The sequence below is a fragment of the Canis lupus genome, chromosome 20 (assembly GCF_048164855.1).
Source record: "Canis lupus baileyi chromosome 20, mCanLup2.hap1, whole genome shotgun sequence".
NCBI classification, from domain to species: Eukaryota; Metazoa; Chordata; class Mammalia; order Carnivora; family Canidae; genus Canis; species Canis lupus.
Window position 1 is genome coordinate 16198006 of NC_132857.1, and position 22649 is coordinate 16220654.

Below are 22649 nucleotides of genomic sequence, written 5' to 3' on the forward strand. Positions count from 1 at the left end.
TTAATTGTTTAGGAAATGAGTTGCTCCATAAGACCTAGTCTGATTTATCAGAGTTCTCGTCATTGGTATTGTTGTTTATCCTACAGACGTGTGGCTTTTTGGCTTCCATTTGCCGTTGTCTTTCATGGTTATGTCACAAATTGGGAAATTTTAGTGAAGATAAGCGTTTTAGGCTAAATTCAGACATTTCTAGGCTTCCTGGAAAAGAAGTTATTTTAATACCACTTGATAGCATCTCAGAAATATTTTAACAACTTACTTTTATGTATTCAGTAACCAGGTAGAGGAGGTTCAAACTTTCAAAATGACAATAATAATATAATAAAGTAAGAATAAACACTGGTCAAGAAGGTCTTAAAGTTTCCCTCACTTGAACTGAACTTTAGGCTGGTTTCTTCCTAATTATAGGCCTTGACTTCTATTACTTTAAACAACTTGCTATGATAGATTCTTTCTCTATTCCTCTGAAGCATATTTTTTTAAAGTCTCTTGCCAGTTTTACAACCCATAATATTTTCCTCAAGGGTCAGGGAGCCATAACAGTCAAAAATACTCAGCAGAAGATAGAAATTCTATATCTCAGTCTCTGATGAAGCCCTTATCTCAGTCTCTTTGTGAAGATTGGAGCCTGACTTTGAAAGGTGACAATTAGCAAACAAAGATAGTAGAATCATAGACAAAAAATAAAAGAAAGAACAAAAACCTATTTGCAAACTCAGGAAGAACTTTGCAACTCAACTCAGTCAACCCATTGACCAATTGTCCCCTCTCAAGTCCTCCAGTACGATTTCATTAGCTCACCTCAGTACTTAAAAACCCTTCCACCTTTTATTTCAGCAGAGTTGAGTTCAGACTGAGTTCTAACCTCTCTCTCCTATTGCAATAGCCTTGAAGAAAGTATCCTTTTCCTATTTAACTTTGTCCAATAGAATTTTTGCTTTGATGAAACTTACATAGCACTCACAGTTTGCCAAGATTTTGAAAACCAGCACTTCATAAAAGAGATACTGTTTTTGCCTTTACTTTTTATGGAAGAGAAACTGAGGCCCAGAGTGATTAAGCCAATTGCTCAAGATGAATCCTGCCGGGAAGGAGCAGAGCTGAGGTTTGAACACACGTTGACTGGCTTGATAATCATTGCTCTTAATCCAGTGCAATGCAGTCATTCAGATAATTTTTAGGCTCATAAGAATTGATACAGAAAAGAAAAATAGCAGAGACTCAAATCAAGAAACTTGTGTGGAGTTTTGGAAAACAAAAGAAGGTATTTCTGAATGAAAGGTTGATGTAGTTCTGCTGGGACAGAATAGGCATTCATGTGGCTTTGAAAACAGATTTTATTTAAATTTAATTGGTGGACACAGATCTTTAGGACAGAATCTTAGGACTCTTTGACACAGATCAGGGATGGTTCCCAACTTTTGTCTGTGTACTGATTATTTATGTTTATGAAAGCAGTGAGGTAAAACTACAAAAGAAAATATTCTCCTTTAAACTAAATGCATTTAATAATATAGCCTACCTTTTGGCTACCTAATTGTTATGTGATATCTTAAAATGTTTATCAATTCATAAAATATTTTTTGTGTTAAATTATGGCTACTATTCTGTGATGGTTGGAGTGTGTTTATTTTGGAGAAAGGGTTCATCAAAGAAGAAAAAAGATATTGGTAAATCCCAGGTGGCTAGCCTTCCACAAAGGGAGTTCTTGTCTTTCAGATATTAGCGGTAGACCGAAGGCACTTTGTTTTTGAGCAGTACTCTTTTTCTTCTGATGTCCACTTTTGTTTTGCTAGCCAATCTGGTCTGAGTCACAAGATCTGCATGGGTCAATGCTTCTCAGAAGAGAAGGCCAAAGACTTCCTTGGTGGTCTTTAGCAGATCTGTGGTGTTTGGTATGTTGACCTGTAGCATGATCTATAATCCCAGCTGTATCTACTAAATAAAGTTTAAACCAACTCTTCAGGTAATGAACTTTATTCTTTACTGTGAACTCTGAATCCTGTTTAGCTGATTAATTTAGTAATACTCTTACTTGATTCTGACAGAGATCATACCAGTTTCATCTCCCCCCCAACCCAATATTCTACTGTAGTCATTTAGCCAATGTCTTAGCTCTTTAGCAGAAATGCTAAACTCACAAACCTCCTTTTGGGACTCTACCTCTTACATTCCCACAGGAGCAGAATGACATTAGAATCTGGGTCTTCAGGTGCAAGCTCTTTACTAATGAACATAAGAAATGGGAATTTCCCAGCTTTATGCTTCTTAATTAATGTCTGCTAATGGAATCAGACTCTAATCAGCTGATCTAAATAGCAAAGTATGAATACATGTGAAAAGTAAAAAATAAAACCAAAAACAAAAAATAGATTCTCTGACTTTAGTGATGCCTATACGGAATGATCCTTTTCCTGCTCTCAATTTATTCGCGCTATCTGTTCTTAACTTCCCTCTTTACCCAGCTTAGTTTACATACAGTTTCAGTAATGACACACACTCTTGCTTGTCTGTTATTTTTTTCTTTTTTTTTTTTTTTTTTTTGATGGTTGTCTGTTATTTTTATATCATATCTCCCCACACAAACCTAATCCTCATGATCCCCGCCATACATTTTCTCTGGACTTGCAGCAGAGCACATGGGCAGAGGCACATCAGCAAAGACAAGTTCTGTTAGAAATTGATGGCCACTTACTCAATATACTGCTCACAATTTTTGCCGTGTTTCTTAAGTTTCAATCAACCCACTCAGTTTCTGAAAAATTATGTCAACACTCTAACCACCCTTGCTCTCCCCCCTCCAGTTGTTTGATGACCATTTCTAATTAATAGAAAATTATAGCCAGATGCTGAGAACTCCTCATTTCTCAGTACCAAATAGAAATGCAGCCTTGTTACTCCACGGGTGCTCTGCTTACCGGCAGATCACCTGGAATGTGTTAGAAATGCAGACCTACTGAATTGAAATCTGCATTTTCACAGGTTTCCTAGCTGTTTTTGTGGATATTAAAATTAGAAAAGAATTACAATGAAGGCACAGATCATTTCTTTCTCTCCATTGAAAAGCAGGGGGAGGCATATTTCTATAAGGCGTATTTCTTTTCTTTCTCCTAATTTCTCAGAAATTTGCACTGAGATAGTTCCTTCTCTTTCCAGTGTATTCAGTTTCTCTCTTACAACTACAATTCCCTGCACTTACTTTTTTAAGTCTCAAATTTCCCTGCTAAATGCTTACACTTATCCAGTTAAAGTAAAATAAACACCAGTTACTGCCCTAGTTTCTTCTGTCTTCAGAGCCAGATTTCTCAAATGAGATGCTCATAATTAATGTGTCCACTTCTCCATCTAACACTTTCTTTTCAACCCACTGCAAAGTGGCCTCTGGGCCATCACCCCAGTAAGTACTGTTCTCAGTAATTCACCTTTCATTCATCTCCTTACTCTCTCAGCAACATTTGACACTGTGGGAAGCCCAATGATGAATGAAGGACAAAAATAAATATTGACATTTCAGGACCCTTACCTTTCTACTTTCTTCTCCCAAGGATCATCTTTCTAGTCATTTCACCTTATGCCTCTGGTTTCTAAGCAAAATAAGCAGATATTAGGCACATGCAAAAACTGCTTCAGTTTTCAAAACTGCTCTAGAATAATGCTAGGCACTCAGATTAATACTCAGATTAATACCTAGAATACTACTAGGCACTCAGATTTTATCAAAAGAATGAATATGTGTTATAGGTTACGTGTTCTTCCCATAATCTTCCACTAAAAGTTTTATTTTTTATTTTAATTCATACAGTAATTACACATTGCTGAAAGAAAACATCCAGCCTTCTTTTTTTTTTTTTTTTTTTTTTTTTCCTCTTCCCTCCTCCTGCTCTGGGATAGACTTGTGCTTATATCAAAGGATATTCTTATATGGTGAGTAAACAGGATGGAGATAAGGAGCTTTTCTACCCTTTTAAGCTTGGGGTTTTATCCTTTATTTAACTCTGAAGTCTCTAGACTTCTGAGCAAGAAATTGGTTTTTTCCACTTCTATTATTTGAATATCTGTTAGAAGTGGTTATATGAATTAACGGAAAGGAAGAGAGAAATTTCTAAGCCTTTGCTTTATTACAGAGTTCAGAAGTTTGAAAGCTTAGCACAATTTTATTCTCAAAGATGACTAGGGGTCTTCTAGATCGATTTAAGCCTGTGCCTATATAATTCCCTACTTTCTGCCAGTGTGTACTGAGACACTTAGTTAATTTATGATTATTCTGCTGGGTTATTGAAGAAAGACTCCTGGGGAAAAGTAATATATGCTCATTTCAATTGTGTTTTCTTAGGGTTCAACCAATACCCTGTAGGAAAAATAAAAAGATACCGCAATAAAATAATTTTGGGAATGTTTATATATCATCCTTCTATACTCCTGTTTTAGGAAATTCATTATTTGCATTATTATATAACCTTTATTTTAAAGGACCCTTATTTTATCTTAGAAATCTAATATTTTGAGAAATAATATTGAGGAAGCACTGTTAAAAAGGAGACCCAAAGTAAGCATTAAAAGTAGCTGTACAGTTAAGTCTTCAGTTGCCTTAATAATAATTGGAGCTCCTAATTTTGTAGCTCTCATCCACTGAAGTATTATATGTAACAAATTTTAAAACTGTGTATACTTCTTTTTAGGTAGGGGCACAAAAGTTCAAACAGATCAAAAAACATCCTGCCTAAGATCTCACACTTAGTCATGACTGCAAACCAGGAAAGTCTAAAGTTTACCTTCCCTTCACCTTGTCTTCACATCGTCCCTTCCACTGTCAAGTTAGCCATTACAGTCGAAACACCATCTGCCTGGAGGGAAGTTTTATACTGTTTTCTTCCAGTTTTGAGCTTTGGATAGGAATTTATGCTTAAATTGACATAATCCCTGTATACTCATTTCCTTGGCTTTCCTCAAGACATAGCAGTAACATGATGGGTTGATTGAGTGTCCTGACAGATGTACCTTCCAAGAGTGTAAGATAAACCCTGTAATTTTCTCAAGATTCAAAGTTATTTTGTACTGACTCTGGTCAAAATTCATCCCTATACAGAGAGAAATTTTCCATATAAGGCATTAACCAGCATTGTGGTAAACCTTTCCAACTTCTATTGTTTCCTCCCTCCTCTGTAACCTCTACCACTGGAAAAACAATCCCCTACTCCCTCCAACAGTTTTTCTAAAGTGAACTGACTTAGGGGTTGCTGAACATAAATGAATTACCTATTTAAAAAAGCTACTGAAGATGCCTCCTCAGAGTTTAAGCTGTGACAACGGATTTGTCTCAACCTGATTATTTTACATACCATTCGAGCAAGCTAATTTCTGCTGGTATTCTTTTTTTAAAATAAAATTTAATAATATAAAAAGGCCTTCCAGAATTGCACCGAAGCTTATTCTTAATGAAGTATAAATTGTCAAGAACATTTGGGTATGTTTTTAGATGTCACCCCTAGATAATAATTTTGGAGCCCTTCACATCGTGGCTCAATCTCTTAGTAGATTGGACTTGGACTTCTAGCATTCCATTACTTCTTGTGTAAAAAGAAGCCTTTAATAGTTCCTATGGTTTAGAGTTATTCTAGGAATAAGTGATATGATGTTTATAATGTTCATAGCATAAAGCCTGGGATATAGTTTGTGCATGTTAAATATGAGGAAATTGAGATGTGATCTTTTCTCCCAAACATAAGGAATAAAAATAGATAAGTAGTTTATTTTCAGCATTAAAAAATGCTCATTTATTTTAGGTTACTACCTTTGCCTTATATTTTATTATCGTTGTTGTTTTAATCTTTTACAGGAGGGTAATCATTCTTCCCATAATCTTTGCTAGAATTTTTTCCTACCGCATGTTACTCCCACTACCCCTGCACCACAAGATCCTAGAAGTAGCCTTAGTTCCAACGGGAGATGGAGACTTCACAGGAAGTTTTTAAACGTCATATAACTATTATGGCTTATGATATATTTTAGAACCTAATATGAAAATCCCCATGCTTAGAAATTATAACCTCCTTTAAAAAAAAAAAAGAATTTATTTATTCACAAGAGACCCAGAGAAAGGGGCAGAGACACAGGTAGAGGGGGAAGCGGGCTCCATGCAGGGAGCCCGATGTGGGACTTGATCCCGGGACTCCAGAAACATGCTCTGGGCCGAAAGCAGACGCTCAACCGCTGAGCCACCCAGGGATCCCTATAACCTCCTTTTTTATATTGTTAAGGGCTCCTGAAATGAATAACCTTTCAGAACTCCAGGTAATGAATAAGGGATATGTTTTGAAAGTTAAAATCCTGCTCTGAATCTAAGCACTGTGTTATTAGCATTTATAGTGTTATGCTTTATGTTAGAGATATTAAAGCTGATATTATTAGAGATATTATTTTTTACCTGGTAGCTATGAGCTGCTAACACCTTGGGGTTCTCTTTAGTTTATTTTTTTTTAAGATTTATTTATTTATTTATTTATTTAAAGAGAGAGAGCACACACAAGCAGGAGAGGTAGAGGTAGAGGTAGAGAGAGAGAGAGAGAGAGAGACTCCCAGGCTGACTCTCTGGTGAGCACGGAGCTGATAAAGGGCTGGATCTCATGATTCTGAGATTAAAACCTGAGCCAAATCAAAAGTTGGATGTTAAACCAACTGCACCAGCCGGGCACCACTTGGGGTTCTCTTTAGAAGTTTCATTTGTTGCAAAAATCATAAAATTTGTCTACAAAAAATATTGATAGACATTTAATATGGAGCAAGAATTTTATTTTTAAAATGGGAAAGTCTGCTCTCATTTATTCATTTTATTACTCTGTTGTCCCTAACTATCCACAAAATTTATAAACAGCAAAATCATACAAAGTACAGCACTATGCTATGAGAGAATTATAAAGCTATACTAAATGTGCTAAATTCCACCTTAGCTCAGGCAAATCTTAAAATTCAGTATCTGTATACCAGATTATTCTGCATTCTTAATAGCACTTGTTTCTTAGTGATATAGCTTAGAAATAAACTCTAATATTATATATAATCAATGGTACACGTGCTTAGCTATTTTATGATATGTAGCCCAGCAGATAGTATACCTTCAGCTAGCTTTTGGCTGCTTCTGCTAAATTCCCCCAACTAGTGCAATCAAAGAGAATTACCATACCATTTGCTTGTGTTTATACCATATGAGAAAGCTTTGGACATAGGTTGTGCAATTCATTCTGATTGCTACCAAGTAATTCTTTGCAGACCTGTAAATCAAAACTGTGGCTGATTTTCAGCAATGTGATTGTCATGTTTTAGAAATTTGGCTAATTAAAACTTTATGAGTGGACAATTAAAAGGAAAGGTCTTGTATTTAAGAATTAAAACAGTGGATGGACAAGAATGCAGGCTTTTACTGTAGTATGTATACATGTATATATATACCATATATGTGTATATACATAAGCATATAAATATGTATGTGTATACAGAAGCATATATATATATATATGCGATTTTTTTTATTTGGGCAAAGGGATATGATTGGTAATGTATTAAATAATTTTTATTTGAACTTAAAATCTTCTTAAAGTCTTATTTGGCCTTTTATCCTATAACCAAATCTACTTTGTTCTTATAGTTATGCTATGCTATGGTTGGCCATACTTTCCAGGGCTGATTCTCTAAGTTTAAGTAGAAATGAACATGGAAATAGCAGAAAATTTTCAGTAGCTATAAGCTCTTATAAAGCGTTTAGGGAAAAAGTTGTTTGTTTGTTTTAAATGCTCTCTACTGGGCAGCCCGGGTGGCTCAAAAGTTTAGCGCCGCCTTCAGCCCAGGGCCTGATCCTGGAGACCCTGGATCAAGTCCCACGTTGGGCAGGAACGTCGGGCTCCCTGTGTGGAGCCTGCTTCTCCCTCTGCCTGTGTCTCTACCTCTCTCTCTATCTGTGTCTCTCATGAACAAATAAATAAAATCTTTAAAAAAATAATAAAATAAACGCTCTCTACCAAAAAGGGCATGGTAACAAACATTTTAAAAGAAGAGAAGGGTCAGAAACATGGGGATATTTTTTTTAGTTCTCCTAAGGTTTGTGTTTGCCTAAAATCATCAAGAGAACCTAAAGTATTTGCTTGGTGGTTAACTAATGATAAGGCTAGTATTATTGGCAGTGTATTTATTTGAGGATGCTGGTTTGCATTTGGTTTAGCTTCTCATTTACAAAGAAGTTTCAAACATTGCAAAGAAGAGTTATGAAATAAACAGAGCAAAAAGGCGATATTTGTAGTGCACTTTACACTATGTTCACTATTCCCTTAGTTGTGATTTTTGGAAACACAGAGTAGGGCAGTCTAATTCTCCAGTGGTGAGGAGCTTCTGCATGACCCTCCTACATAATAAGTATTTAATGCACTTAGTTGATGAGGTCTGCCTATATGTGCTCTCTCCTGGGGATGGTAACATTTTAATATGTCAGACATTTAAACATTAAAGTAAAAGCATTTGAAGGTAGATGTTGAAGTACAGACAGTAAAGGAGAGTGTGTTACTTACGTATTTGTATTCTTATATTTCAGTTCCTGGGCCTTCTGGACCCTGGAAGGTCTACCCCTCCCAGGGCTAGCTGATTCCTAGAGATAGTAAAGGACTAAGACTATAAGTACACTCTTTGTATACAAACTAAACAATACGGAGCCCACCCCCCAACACACACACATACACACACACTTCTTGAGGCCTCTTATAGTCTGGGCCAATATTACCCTGCCTTAATCATCACAGGGTCAGGTACTGACTTACCTTGCCTTACTCCTTCCTTCCTTCTAAAACCACAACACAGGGTACGTGAGTGATTCAGTAGGTTAAGTATTTGCCTTTGGCTCAGGTCAGGATCCCAGGGTCTTGGGACTGAGCCCTGCAATAGACCAAGACCACTGAGCAGGGAGCCTGTTTCTGCCCCTTCCTCTGCTTGTGTGCTCTCTCTCTCTCTCAAATAAATAAATACAATCTTTTTAGAAAAAAATAAATAAAACCACAACACATTTTCCCCTGGCTCCCTCCGTCCCCTGACAGTCCTGGTGCTTCTCCAAGGAAGAAGGGAAGAAAGAGTACAGAGTTATTAATATATTTAAATTATATTTTTTCTTTTTCTTTTAAATCCTGTTAAAGTTTCATTTGGCCTTACTTTCTATTTAGCAAGGTTAAATGGCCTTGCATGGCATGATGTGCTCCCATCTTCTTGGGAATTGTGAATAACAAACTGCCTTTTCAATGGCACTCCTTGCCTGATCTGGCCTCACTAGCTCAGAATAATAATAAAACCTACATTCTAAAACAGAGGAATACCTTGGAGACTGACAACTAGGACAAAAGGAAGAAAAATACAGCACTGAAAGTAACTCAGAGATTTTTAATCTATGAAATTCTCCATTTTTGGATATAAGATGAAAACAATTACTCTAATACATGGCTTTGCAACAAGTAAAATCAATTGAGGTTGGGAATTCATGAGGAAAAAACAAAACCAAACTTATTTCTGCCATTCCCATATGTCTGATGAAAATAGCATTGACTTGGAGACCATAGTCCTGTGCTTAGCCCCAGAGCAAACACATGGTCATAGATAGATGACCCATGCTAAGCCTTAGGGCAGAGAACACAGAGTAGAACAGGGTGATTCTGATGCTTATAAATGTATTTTTAAGAGTATAAATAAACTAGAGATATTCATGTATTTGCTAGTACTGTGAGTTTTAAGTTAGACAGAAATGTTGTATCAGTTTTAGTATCCCTTATTGTTCCTATCTATCTCCCTCTACCTCTACATAAATATCTGTATATATCTGTCTTTCTAAATTGCTTGTTAGGAAGGTAATAGAAAAATGAGAAGTGAAAATGCAGTTGTTTAATATGATCCAAACTGTGTATCTATCTCTACTGAATCTTTTTTTTTTTAATATTTTTATTTATTTATTCATGAGAGACAGAGAGAGAGAGAGGAGAGGGAGAGAGAGAGAGGCAGAGACACAAGCAGAGGGAGAAGCAGGCTCCATGCAAGGAGCCTGATGTGGGACTCAATCCTGGAACTCCAGGATCATGCGCTGAGCCCAAGGCAGATGTTCAACCACCGAGCCACCCAGATGTCCCTCTACTGAGAGATTCTAACAATAAAAATATGTAGCAAGTTTGGGCAGAGGGCCCTGTGTCCCATTAACAGACTATTTATAAAAATGAGACAGTTGTCTTTACTGTGTTGCAAAAGTTGCCAGCAGTGTGCTTGTGATGTACCACTATTGACTGTCCTGTCTCTCAAAATCAAACCCCTTGACCTAATTCTTTTTTTTTAAAGGTTTGTTATTTATTTATTTATTTATTTATTTATTTATTTATTTATTTATTTATGATAGTCAGAGAGAGAGAGAGAGAGAGAGAGAGGCAGGCAGAGGGGCAGAGGGAGATGCAGGCTCCATGCACCGGGAGCCCGACGTGGGATTTGATCCCGGGTCTCCAGGATCACGCCCTGGGCCAAAGGCAGGCGCTAAACCGCTGTGCCACCCAGGGATCCCCCCTTGACCTAATTCTATCACTTTCTATTATCTCTTCTTTCCCTGTGTTCTTATTTCCAAAAAGGTAAAGGAATACTTCAGAGAAGGGAGTTAGCTGGAGCAGGCAACAAGGCACGTCCCACGTGTCTTACTGCTCTCCTCAGCTTGTGTTAGAAAGATCTGCATGATGAGTACTTTTGAGGTGGAATTGGAAGTAGGCAAGAGAGGAGAAAAGTTATAGACTATAATATCACATCAAAGCCAAGTTGTGTAAATAAGAGCCATATTATGACCATACCTTCAAGTGTCTACTCGGAAAAACCAAAAATAACAAGTATGACTGAATTTATCTTTGGTCTACATCTAAAATAATTTACAAATCTATCCAATAAGTCTCAAATCGGAGGTCATAAAATTACTTAACATTATGACATGCTTTTTATCCTAATTTTAACATCTATAGAAATTACTTGCCCAGTTAGCAGTCATTCCTCTTCTCCCCTCCACACCACAGTCCCTGGTAACCCCTGCACTACTTTCTATTAGTACGGATTGGTCTATTCTGGGTGCTTCACATAAAGGGAACCATACAATATGTAGCCTTTTGTGTCTGCAATATTTGACTTAGCATAATGTTTTTAGGATTCATCCTTGTTGTAGCATGTATGTTTTGTCCCTTTTCGTTACTGAATATATTCTATTATATGAATATATTGCACTTTAATTATCCATTTCTGAAGGATGGACCTTTGGGTTTTTTGCCCTTTTTTGGCTGTTACAAATAATGCTGCTATAAATATTCATGTACAAATTTTGTACAGACAAATATTTTCATTTCTCTTGGGTATATACCTAAGAGTGGCATTATTGAGTCATGTGGTAACTCTATGGAACTGTCAAACTATTTTCCAAAGCTGATGCATCATTTTACATTCCCACCAGAAGTTTCAAATTTCTCCACACTCTCGTCAACATTTATAATTATCTGTTTTTTTTGCTTTGTTTTGTTTTATGGCTGTTATGCGTCTTTTTAATTTATGAAGTGTATGTAATGGTATCCCATTGTGGTTTTGATGTGCATTTCCCTGACAACTAATGTTACTGGATAATATTTTTTCATGTGTTTATTGGCTAATTGTACATCATCTTTTGAGAAATACCTATTCAATTCCTTTGTCCATTTGTTAAATGAAATGTCTTTTTACTCTTGAGTTATAAGTTATTTTTGTATGAGAGACTATTCTTTCAGGAATGTGCTTTGCAAATCTTTTTACTCGACCAATAGGTTGTCTTTCACTTTCTTGTTACTACCTTTTGAGGTAATTTTTTTTTTTTTTTTTAGTTTTGACCAATTCCAATATTGAATTTTCTCATGTGCATGTACTTTGGTATCATATCTAAAAAACCATTCCCAAGCCCAAGGATATGAACATTTATACAGATGTATTCTTCCAAGAGTTTTAGGGTTGTAGCTCTTAAATTTACACCTATGACTCATTTTCAGTTAATTTTATTTATATAGTATGAGGTTAGGTTCAAGTTCATTCTTTTGCATGTGGATATCCTGTTGTCCTAGCACCATTTGTTAAAAAGACTATTCTTTCCTCATTGAATTGTCTTGGCACCATTAATTAAAAACTAATTGATCCTAAACACAAGAGTTTATTTCTGGACTCTGAATTTTATTCCACTGAACTATGTGGAATATATCAGTGCCACTTTTTCTTTTAATTTTAATATCTTTCTTTTTTCCAGCTCTATTGAGGTATAACTGATAAATAAAAGTATAAGATGTTTAAGGTGTACAACGTGATGATTTGATTTACATATATATTGTGAAAGGATTTCCCCTTCAAGTTAACACATCTGTCACCTCACATATTTACTTTTGCTTTTTTTTGTTTACCAGTGGTTTAATTATTATAGCTTTGTCATAAGCTTTGAAATTGGGAAGCATGAATCCTCTAACTTTGTCCTTGTTTTTCAAGATTGTTATTCAAGATTCCTTGAAATTTCAGGATTAGCTAGCAAATTCTACAAAGAAACCAGCTAGGATTTTGATAGAGTAGGGATTGTTTTGAACTTGTAGATAAATTTGGGAAGTATAGTACCTAAGCAGTATTAAGTTTTCCAGTTCATGAACATGAGGTATTATTCTATTAATTTAGTCTTCTTTACTTTCTTCCAACACTTTTTTCAGTGTATAAATTTTGCACTTTCATTAAATTTATTCCTAAGGAAATTTATGTATATTTTTGATAAATTTAAAATTTAATAGCTAGATCAGTCAGGCTTCTTAAGAAAAACAACAACAACAACAACAACAACAACAGAATTAGATAGGGAGGAATGAGGGTGGGAGAGATGGAGAGAGATTTGGTTTTAGAAATTGACTCATGCAGTTGTGGGGGCTGATAAATCTGAAACCTATCAGGCAGCCTAACAGGCTGGAAACTCAGGGGAATTTTATGCTGAAGTCTTGAGGTAGAATTTCTTCTGTAGAAAACCTAATTTTTGCTTTTCAGGCCTTTATCTGAATGAATGAAGCCCATCCAAATTATCAAGGGTAATCTCCTTGACTATAGATGTTAATTATCTCTTCAGAATACCTTTACAGCAATACCTAGATAAATGTCTGATTAAATAACTGGGTACTATAATCTATTCAAGTTGACACATAAGACTAATCATCACAATAACCAAAATATTGCTTTTTGTTGTGCATTTTATCCATAGTATTTCCTGCATTTTTTAGTCGATCACGGCTAGATTTGAAAGAAACTAAAAATTCTCTGGTATTTTAAGAGAAGTCATGGGTTTAAATGTTCTTTTACCCTCTGTAATACAGATTGATTAGACACATAATCTCAGAATTGCACTTTGGGTGCTGATTTTTTCTTAACTATACTGTGAGCACTCCGCAAAGAATTTTACTTATCTATCAGAATGAAAAAGAAAGAGCCCTACCAAGTCTTTTTTGTACCTTCCCATGGTTCTTCCCATATCAGATTCCCTTGCATTTTTTTCTAGATTAAATACAAACCTGCCTGTATTGAAGGAAGCACAGTGGGATGGACCATTCCTTCACAGAGTGGCAATGGGGAAACCTTCAGGTCTAAAGCTCCTTTAGTTTCTCCTCTCAGAGCTACTCCTGCTGATTTCTCTTTGTTGTGCTGAAAATAGTTGGGTGGTCATTAAATAGTAGGTGAAATGTGAATGGGTGAAGAAAGCAATCCATTCTGATCTCCATAACTGGTCATTACCTCATCCCCTGCTGGGTCAGCGTCTCCAGGAGGGATAAGATGGGCAGTTATAAAAAAGGAACAGCCAGAGAATAGCTATAAAATGTTTATAGAACACCTATAAAGTGACCCCTGAGGCACAGTGAAAAGGCTGCTTTACAGTTACAGCATAGATTCCAGACTACTGGCCGACTCCCTGCTCTGTGAGAGGCCACCTTCACACTCACTAAACCAATTCAACCCAACCACTTGCTTCCACCTTTCTTTTTGTCCTCTTATATAAGGAGGCTATAAATTAGAGGGAAAATGTACATCCCATTTGACTTTGAATTCTTTCGCTTACTTATGTTGTTGGTCCAGATCTGTGAATATACACCTTTACATTCATACAGTTGGTCCAGATGGAATATCAGGATCTGGTTGGACTTCAATGCTATGAGTCATTATGAAGTCATTATGGGTGGGCCACATTTTCTTGATCCTGACAACTTGTTGGTGGTGGTTTATGTGCTTAACAGCCATACACTTCTTCCTCACCAAGTTACAAAACATTTAAAAAGGTTGTCCTTTGAGAGGTATTCAATCAACTAAGAAATTACTGAAAATATAAGTGAAAAACTTATCATTTTTAAGGCCCTCTAGGCCTACCTCTAGGCCAGGTGACTGTACACATTCCTTCTATTACTCAGCATATTTTATTGAGATGTTAGTGTATAACAAAAGAATAATTTTGAGTGATATTTCAACTATACTGTGTTGAGGTCAGATGAATCATCTTATCTCACGGTAAATTGACTTCTTCAATAACTAGAAGATTCTTGTCTGTTTGGTTTCTCACTCTTGAATAATACCAGAAATTTCTTGCTTTTGTTACTTGGAATCATCATTTTTATTCTCCCAGTGGGCATGTGATAAAATTAAAATAGATTTAAGCTTTTTAATTATGCTCCAGTTTGACTCTATTTTAATACTGTGCTTTGATGGGTATAAATTGCTAAACTATAAGAGATAAGAATACCAACCTCAGCAGATATACTAGATCTTAATGTCCTGAAAAGGTCTTCAGGTAATTTGTGTCTTTTTTTCTTCCCAAAAAGATAGAGGAAAGTCAAAGGCAGGGATGAGCTTTCTGTAAAATTAATTACAAAACCAAAATAATGGTCTCTCAGGTCATGTATTTTTTTTGTCTTCTAAAATATTATCTCATTAATTTTTGCAACATGAGTCATTGTTTTGTCACTATTCAAATGTTTTCTATTGGTTCTATATCATTGCCCTTCCTTCATCATTTCAGATTTTGGGAAAGCATTTTGGGAGACTTTTCCATCAAAATGTAGAATTATTGTAATCACAATAAGACTAAGCATCTGAAACATGATATTAGGTTATAGTTCCTTGTAGTTCCTTCTTAATATTTACTATTTAATAGAATCTCACAAGATTAGATTTAAAAAGCCACATATTTTATATTGTGAAATAAAATTTCTGTGTAATTATCTTAGCTAAATCATCAAGTCCCATCTCCAACGTGTTTAGAGTTTCTTTAAATGAAATGTTTTGATCATAAAAAGCATACGTGTGCATTATAGAAAATGCAAGCAATATGAAAATCATACAGAAGGAGATGGGGTAACCATTATTCTAGATATCTCTGTACTTTATACATATTTTAGGCAATATTATTTTTCCAGAGATGCTGCTTTGCAAATCTTTTTTATTTAAAGCTATTTTTGTGCTTATGTCCATAAACAGGTATTGGTATTCATCATAAATATGCCTACATTATGCTCTAGTTCATGGCTGTATTGTAATTTATTTAATAAATTACTAACTGATATTTACAACTTTTCACTATTTTAAGTAGCACTGTAAAGAACAGCTATACACAGCCATCCTTACCAACTTATGCTATTACCTATAGTGGCATTCATTTCTAATATAGGAAATGTTGAGACAAAAAGTGTTCACATTTTAAACTTAGATAACAAATATTGCAAAAGAAGATTTCAAATAGATTGTGTCTGCTATATTCCTATTAATAATTCAAAGATATCTTCTATTACCTCCTAGCCTGGCTAACCCTGAAGTTGGCAAACATTTCATTGTTTTTAATTTTGTAAGCAAAAGAGATACATACAGTGATTTCCTTGGATTTTCTTTGTTTTAAAGAGTTGTTATTCGTGGAGTTCACTTGTATTTCTTTCCTATAAAGTATTTGCCTATTTTCTAATTAAAATGTTTTCCGCATGATTACTATTACCTTTACCAGTTCATTATTTTAGATTTTCTTAGATTTTTTAACAGGTTCAATGAACATTTATCTTAAATGATAAAATCTATCAATCTTATGTATATATTTTCTGGCATTCATCTACAATTTAGGGCTTCCCAGAGCTAGTTTTTAACAGAAACAGGTTGTTTTTAGATGTTTTACACAGAGAAAGACAAAGATTGACTCAGATAGTAAAGTGTAGATTTTTCTCTGATTTCATAGTTTAGGGAAAGTATATAAATAATATACTTCCTTTTTCTTCTTACAGGACAATATACATCTCTTGGGGAAAAAAAAAGACCAGCTTGGTCTCTGAATTCTTGTTTTACACCATTTGCTTTAATCAGAACTCTATATACATTGACTCACTTTCTCTGACATCTTTATTTTTAAAAGGGCTGTGATCATTCTTATTTTCTGTTCTTTATGGATGATCCAGTTAATCTTCCAGCATACTTACAGCATTATTCTGATACATAGCTGCATGAGGATATGTCTCTTACTTGATTGCCTTTCATTAATTTTTCCTGACCCAGTATAAGATATATTATTCTGAAACACACACACACACACATACACACACACACACACACACACACATATTCCTTCATTTTAGAAAAAAATATATTTATTGAATCTCTGAATATATATTTTTTTGAGATATGGCAATCAAAATTCTGGGTCTTTGTTTGCCTATCTTTTATACCTATGGTATCAATCAAGGTTATCAAGGAAAGCAAAACCTATAAGAAGATAACTGACTGCCTATCTATCAATTATATGTCTATATATGTATGTATGTATGTATATATCTATCTACTTAAGTATCAAGGAGAGAGATTTATTTCAGGGCATTAGCTTTCAAGATTGTGGGACCTGGCAAGTCATAAACCTTCAGGGCAGACTGGCGTGTTCCAAACCCTGGGAGGAATGATGCTACGGCCTTGAGGCAAATTTTCCACCCCTTCCCAGGAAAGCTTCAGTTTGCCTCTACGGCCTTCAACTGATTGAATGAGACCCTCACCTCACAATCTCCTTTGCTTAAAGTCAACTAATTGCAGATATTAACCACCTTTACAAAGTAACTTCATAGCAACTGCTAGATTAGTGTTTTATCAAATAACCTAGTATTCTAACCTGGCCAAGTTGACACACAAAACTGTTAAAATTACTATGATCTGAATTTTCATCTTTATTCTTTCTCTATTTCTCTAGCAATTCATGTTCCTTTGTAGCCTGAATTCTATCACTGATCAGATTTTTTTTTTAAGATTTTATTTATTGTTTGAGAGAGAGAGAGAGAGACAGAGATAACTAGAGAGAGCACAAGCAGGGAGGAGAGGGAGAAGAGGCTCTTCCCTGAGCAGGGAACCCCCATGTCCCAGGACCCTGGGATCATGACCTAAGTTGAAGGCAGATGCTTTACCCATCAGATGTTCTTATTAGATTTTGACTATGTGATTGAACTTTCCCTTTCAATTCATTTACATTACTCTGACAGACTCATTTAATCTTATTTTTGGGGTCTTATAATGTTGTACCCAAGATTGCGAATCCGAGAAACCACCAAGGAGCCGACACCGATGCAAGCGCATGAGGGTTTATTTGCAAGCTAGCTTGGGCCAAGTACACTGGACACAGCAGAGCAGGGACTTGGACCCTGAAGTGGGTTACAGCTGGGTTTTTTATGGGCTGGTCTAGGGGACCTCCAGAAGGGGTGGAGGAATTTCTCAAGTTCTGTTTACATTCTGATATGGGGCTTTCAAGGGCGTTGAGCTCTGTTCTCATTCTAATATGGGACTTTCTACCATGGGCATGGGCTCTGTTGTCTTTCTGATATGGGATTCCCTGCCACATTCTGTAGTTTTTCCTGTAAAGTTCAGCTCTTATTCACAGGGGCCTAAGATGGCTGTACTTGTGCTAATGCTAAACTTGAGATGGAATGGCCTTGATTTTTCTCGGCCTCCACAATTAGCCTATTTGACACTTAAAAATAATTTGTAAAATTTTAATTTGTTCTCTGGAACACATACTATTTTTCATCAAAAAGGGATCTAAATATGTCATTTATCCTATTTCTTTCTAAATTCTTGATGAAGAATTTTTGCCTTGATTTGGATTAGTTTTTCTTCTTGTCACTTATTTTTAAATTGGAACAGTTTTTTTCAAACCTGTTGTTATTAAACGGAAAATAATAGGGCTAGAATCTCCTTAATTATTAGCCATTTGATATAAGTTTTGATTGGATACTATTCTTTAACTTGAGTTTGAAATTGTTGTGTTCTCTAATTTTCCACTCAGTTGCCTAAAGGATTTAAGCATGGGACTTGGAGTTAATGTGGAAGCATTTTGAGAAAGTTTCTTCCATATGTGTTGCCTCTAAAATTGAAAATTTCTGCACTAAACATAAACTCAGTTAAAGCCTTTTGGGTTTTCTCGAGACTCCCTTTTTAAGGATCTGGCTTATTTTGCTACTTAGGGAAAGAGCCCGGTACTGTGACAGAAGACATATTGGTAAAACATAATGTTGTTTATGGTTAAATCTGTTTGGTGAAAGGCATAAAATTATTTCTGAATGGGTTAACGTCAAAATTAAACATCAAAATTAAAGATGTTTCTAAGAATTTGTTTCTTGTCCCCAAATCTTTATCCTGGACATTATTTTCCTGGAAGCTGAGTACAGATTAGGAAGCTGGCCCTTAAAATCCCATGACCTATCCTTTCATACTTAACATGATGTCTGTAACACACTGATAACATAGGCCATTGGAAAGTTATTCTTCAGTTCTCTAAACACCTGCCATGTCTCTAGCTGTACACCTGTCTTATAAGAATTCTTAGAAAAATCTATAAAAATAACTCTGCTTAAATTCAACATAATAGGGATCCCTGGGTGGCACAGCGGTTTGGCGCCTGCCTTTGGCCCAGGGCGCGATCCTGGAGACCCGGGATCGAATCCCACGTCGGGCTCCCGGTGCATGGAGCCTGCTTCTCCCTCTGCCTGTGTCTCTGCCTCTCTCTCTCTCTCTCTCTCTGTGACTATCCTAAATAAATAAATAAAATATTTAAAAAAAAAAATTCAACATAATATACAAAGATTTCCAATAGTGTAACTGCCCATTAACTTGAGGTATACTTTTCCAACTTGGTACATATTACACTGTTATGGTAGCTACTTCTCACAAGTGGTGCTAGATGGATGTGGCTACCTTTATATCTCCATTTCCTAAGTAACATTGCTTTCTTTCATTTTAGTTCTTTTAGTTGATCTTATCCAGTTCAAGGCATTCTCTGCAAATGTGTCCTATGCTGACAGAACTTTTTTTTTTCCTAAAATCATTTCACTTTTTGAATAAACCCTTAGCTGAATTTGTAAAGTCAGTTTGGAAGTGTACAAGGTAGAGAGAAAACTCCCAAACTCTAATCCTCATTTTCCTGTTAAAATTACTGTGATCTGAATTTTCATCTTTATTCTTTATTTCTCTAGCAATTTGTGTTCTTTTGTAAGCCTGAATTCCATCACTGATCAGATTTTTTTAAAAAAATATTTTATTTATTTATTTGAGAGAAAGAGACAGAAATAGCCAGAGAGAGCACAAGCAGGGAGGAGAGGGAGAAGAAGGCTCCTCCCTGAGCAGGGAGCCCAAGCTCCATCCAGGACCCTGAGATCATGAAGTTCCATAAGGTAAAATAATTTACTTTAGAAAAATTTATTCTTAAATAATATTTCATTGAAGGTACAAAAGTTTTTGGAAACATTGACATTTTAACTGATTTTCTAAAAAGACCAATTTAGAAATTACAGAAATATTTTTAGTGATATTTCTTTTTTTTAAGATTTTATTTTAATTAATTCATTAATTTACTTGAGAGAGAGAGAAAGAAATAACGAGTGGGTGGGAGGGGCAGAGGGAGAGGGAGAAGTAGACTCCCTGCTGAGCAGGAAGCCAGTGACATTTCTATGTAAATTTAGTTCTATATATGTCTAATTATGATGACAAATTATTTTATTTTAAACTTCAGCTTGGAAAATAAGGATGGTCATTCATACTCCTAGTAAATTGAGAAATATGGATTATTAAAAACTCCTGTCCAGATGAATTAGAAACATGAGGAGGAAGGGGGTAATTGAGAAGATAACTTTTCAAAATTTGTGGGATCTAGTGGAAATAGTATTTAGAGGAAAATTTAGATGCATATATAAGAAAATAAGAAAGCTCTAAAAAGCTCTAAAATCAGTAACCAAAGCTTCCACCTTAGGACTTAGAGTTAGAAAAAGCCTAAAATAAGCATAAGAAAGGAAGTAATAAAGATTACAAATCATTGGAACTTAAAATAGGAAGGGAATATAGACAATTAAAAAAACCAAAAGTGATTCTTTGGAAAGATCAATGAAATTGACAAAGCTTAGCCAAATACAAAAATAGTACTTGAGCCTAGTATAGCAAAAGGTGAACTAGTTTCTTTAATTTATAAAGATTTACCGTGAATCAGTAATAATATAAAAATTGCAATAAAAATTGGGCCAAAATGTTCCTAGTTTAGTTCACAGAAGGAGGAAAAATAAATGGCAGTAAATATATACAAGATGATTAATCTCAAACCTAATTAAAGTTAAGAAAATCAAAATGATGATGTATTCCTCTACCACACCAACAAATACCGAGACAGGTAATCATATTCAGTTAGGCCTTGTAGGGGTTAGGGAAGACAGTTGCCAGTATTCAATGAATTATAGCTAATTTCATATCAGAAATATTACCTATAACAGAGATAAAGTAATGAAAAACATTTTAGTATACTGTTTTAAAATTAATGTATGTAATTATAAATATTTTGTATAGATTAATTTTAGTTCATTACTTAATAAAGCTTAAAATGTATGTACTAAGGTTTTTTTTTTTTTTTTTAGGCTTCTGGCACCATATGGAAAAGGAGTATTTTTTCTATACTTTGCCTTCATTCTAATCTAGTTCTCTCAAGATCTGTTGGATGGTTTCCAGCCATACTACTTAAAATAAATATCTATAATTTTTATTGACAGCAGCTATCTTCAAAATGTCAAATCTACTACTATGTGTGTAAGATATTCTAACAGGTGCAATAATGACAGCTTGCAGCCTGAATGAAATACCAAAAAAAATTAATGAGACCCTGTATTTTGAGAGTATTACAAAATTCTTGTTATTTTACCAGTTCAGATGAAGGTCAAGAACAAGTATGTGTGTAGGTGTGAGGGAGATAGAAGAAAATGCCTTGCTCTTTCTGTAAATATTCAGAAAAGATAAAAAGTAGTTGCAAATAATTTTTTACTGGAGATGTGTTTACTTCTTAAAGTAAAAGTTAAACAGTGTAGGCAAAGCAGAGAATCTGGACTAAAGAATGGTTATCCTGCTGCAGAAAGTTTTACGCAAGTAGTATTCACCTTGGTGTATTCACACTGAGCTCTCAGCTGTGACTAGCTCCCCAGGTTTATGGCTGTAGGGGTGTAATGTTGCCTATTCATTGTGAGCACACCTGTTCCACTAAAGCAGTTAGTTACGGTAACAAAGTGAATTTATCAACATTCATTCAGATGCAAGTAACAGAAAACCTGTATGCTCAGGTCTGTATTGTCTGGGAGAGTTTTAATTTCCTCATCTGGGGCATTGGCTAAATAAGCAAATTACAGCAATACCAAAAATCTGCTTTGGTATGAAACTGTTCTTCATTGTTCACTGGAGTGTACACTAGAGTAAAGTCCTCACATCATAGATAGGAAACTGGCAAGTACAACTTAACATTAATGCAGTTGTTTGAATTTAAGTAACATTGAAATGTGAATGTGTGATAGGTTTTAGCTGTATATTTATAAAAAGACTGGTGAGTCACAGTTTGCCTGGAGGCATCCAAATCTTTTTCAGCCTGGCCCCTTTGAAGATATGACCTAAGTTCTTGGTTAATGTCCTTGGGACCAGATTCCACAATCTCAAATTCACTTTCCTCTTGAAAAGAGCCAGGAGAGGTGATGGCCTTTTTCCACAGTAGTAAAAGACACATCTTGATTTAGGCCGTTACTGATGCATGTTCTGGGACCTGTTGGATAGTAACTGTTTTTCTCCTGGGAGTAGATGGTAAAGGTTGATTCAAAGATATTTGGGGACCTATAGGCGCTGTCACCTAATTTGTTCACATTCTCTTTTTTCTCCACTGTTGTCAAGATTCAGGTAGAACATGAAATCCTTTCTTTGGCTAAGGTTCAACTATTGTCTTCCTCACTCCATCCTGAAAAGCCCTGAATCTGCTTTACATCTGGCTTAGGTATTCATTATGCTCTGTGACTCTGTGACTATTATATACCAACCCATATTTTGAAAAAATAAATTGCTCTAGTTTTAATCTTAGAATTAGACTAAGAAACTATTAAAACTGACTAGAAAATAAAAAAACAAAAATATATACACACACATATATATGCATACATATCTCATGTAACAGATAAAATGAAAAACATGAACTTACATGATGTCCTAAAGGTGACAACATCTTTCTTAACTATAGAAACAGACATTCTTGATAAAATTTTAGGATTTTTATCATAACCAATTTG

At 35.3% G+C, this 22649-nt stretch overlaps 2 long non-coding RNA genes across 9 annotated transcripts in view; one reads left to right on the forward strand and one right to left on the reverse strand.

Moving 5' to 3' along the window:
• Window positions 1–14220, reverse strand: part of LOC140611695 (uncharacterized) — an 86801-nt gene extending 72581 nt beyond the window's left edge. For 2 of the 5 annotated variants that reach the window (XR_012012838.1, XR_012012836.1), the window contains exons 1-5: window positions 14132–14220; window positions 13590–13719; window positions 8556–8632; window positions 4773–4844; window positions 3524–3584 (exon numbers count right to left, since the gene is read on the reverse strand). This is a non-coding gene — a long non-coding RNA (uncharacterized lncRNA). The remainder of the gene's footprint in view (window positions 1–3523; window positions 3585–4772; window positions 4845–8555; window positions 8633–13589; window positions 13720–14131) is intronic. The other 3 variants (XR_012012839.1, XR_012012837.1, XR_012012840.1) reach the window with 3 other exon arrangements.
• Window positions 1–22649, forward strand: part of LOC140611694 (uncharacterized) — a 754568-nt gene that overhangs the window by 434067 nt on the left and 297852 nt on the right. The window lies entirely within an intron of this gene.